At 37.6% G+C, this 2,058-nt stretch overlaps 1 pseudogene; it reads left to right on the forward strand.

Moving 5' to 3' along the window:
• Window positions 1-1,088: 1,088 nt before the first annotated feature.
• Window positions 1,089-1,243, forward strand: LOC116902648 (annotated as a pseudogene).
• The last annotated feature ends 815 nt before the right edge of the window (window positions 1,244-2,058 follow it).

Raw genomic sequence — 2,058 nt, forward strand, 5'->3', positions numbered from 1 at the left:
TCTATGAGATGAGAAATCTTTCCATCTTTTGATATCTTCCTCAGTTTCTTTCTTCAGAGACTAGAAATTCTTGTTATATAGGTCTTTTACTTGCTTGGTTAGAATTACAGTAAGATATTTTATATTATTTATGGCCATGGTAAATGGGCTTGTTTCCCAATTTTTTTTCTCAGTTCATTTGTACAAAAGAGGTCTACTGATTTTTTTTTTTAGCTAATTTTGTATCCAGTCACTTTGCTAAAGGTGCTTTTCAGTCGAGAGAGAGAGAGAGTCCTCTGGTAGAATTTGGGGGTCATTTATGTAAACTATCATATCATTTGTGACTAGCAATACTTTTACTATTCTTCCCATATTGTGTTACCTCGATCTCTGCTAGCTGGTCCTATCACTCTAGCTAGAACTTCAAGTAGTATATTGAATAGGTAGAAAGAGAATTAATAGCCTTGTCTTGTCCCTGATTTTAGTGAAATTGTTTTCATTTCTCTCCATTTAATTTGATGTTGGCTTTTGTCTTTCTTTAAAAGTCTCTATCCTCTTTATAAGAGTGAATTTGAGCTCATTTTCTTGTGCTTTGGTTTTATTAGGACATCCAGAATTTTCTGTAGTAGGATAAATGTACTTTGAATCCATCGTATTGTCCTGGCTTTTGTTGATTGTGTTACTTGAAGGGCCTTTATCTTTCTGGATGTCCCTAGATGTTCCTGTTGTATCAGGTATTAGAAAAGGGCTAACCTCAATGATACTGATGTGGCAGACCTCCGGTGGGTGTCCTTCAGCTGAACAATGAAACTCAGGGAGCTGTGTCAGTCTCCCAGCAGTTGTGTGTAATTTTATATGGTTCCAACTCAGTAAGTCAGTATGATTCTGGATCAGCATTTCTGATGAAAGTGGGCAGAAAGTACCAGGCAATGGAGGTTCAAGAGGCACTGCAGGCTGCTCATGGAAGCTGAACATACCACACAGGAATTGGTGGGCAGGGGAAATGGGTGCAAGAAGAGAATCTAAACTGTATGGCTCCAGAACAATAGGACTGATAAAAGTGGGTCCAAACAATCTACTCGAGTTATGTCACGTAAGGAGTTAAAAACATCGCTTCTCGGCCTTTTGGCTAAGATCAAGTGTAGGAGTTAAAAACAAAGTATAAATTCCCATGAAATCAGGCATATATGGGGTTAGTAAAAATGAGCTTCACATAAAAGCCCCAATGTCTCAAGTCAGAAGTTGTCTGTGGAGGTAAACATATGATTAGACTTACCACCTTTATTCTTCCAAGTTCATTTGTGTGTTACAGGACCAAACTTGTCATCACAACTACCACTCTTAGGCAAGTTAGCCATCCTTTGATTACTAACCACATTTTTTACTTAAATACCTATGGGATCTTGGACAGCATCTGAATTAGCATTTCACATCTATTCAAAACAAAGAAGCCGTTCAAAACACAGGAGAAAGGTATCTAAAGCTAATTATTTTTCTAATTGTAACTTTTATGAACTTTTCATGTGTGGGGGCGGGTGTTTGGTGGTATAAATATGTAATTGATGGATTTTATAACCCACTGCAAAGCTCTAGGGCTTCAAAATGGCTATTCTCAATTGTAAAAATATTCATTGAACTGCAGGCTTCAGGTCTGGGCAAGTACTTGCTTGAATGTCTGTGTTAATTTAACTGCATGATGTTTTTAATTTGCAAGTTTTATTTAAGTAGTGATTTTTATTATAAAAAAGAATATTATAGTTATGAACCTTGTTCCTTTAATATCAATGTCCGTCTTCCAGTTTAGGTAGGGCTTCCTTCCGCTCTGGTCTATCATTCATAATTCAGGTTAATTTAAGTTTTCATTTTCTCAATGTATGAAGTTTCCCTTGATGTCTATAAAAACTCACCCAGGTAAGATGTTCATAAGCAGATATCTATTGAGAGAGAGAAGGAGAGGAAAAACGCCTACAGAGTCAACTAACTTGGGCCCAGAGAGCTCACAGAGACTGAACCACCGATCAAAGTGCATGCAGTCCGTGCCGAGGCCCCCTGTACATTTGTAGCAGATGTGCACCTTGG

This window comes from Rattus rattus, chromosome 5 (genome assembly GCF_011064425.1).
Source record: "Rattus rattus isolate New Zealand chromosome 5, Rrattus_CSIRO_v1, whole genome shotgun sequence".
Lineage (NCBI taxonomy): Eukaryota > Metazoa > Chordata > Mammalia > Rodentia > Muridae > Rattus > Rattus rattus.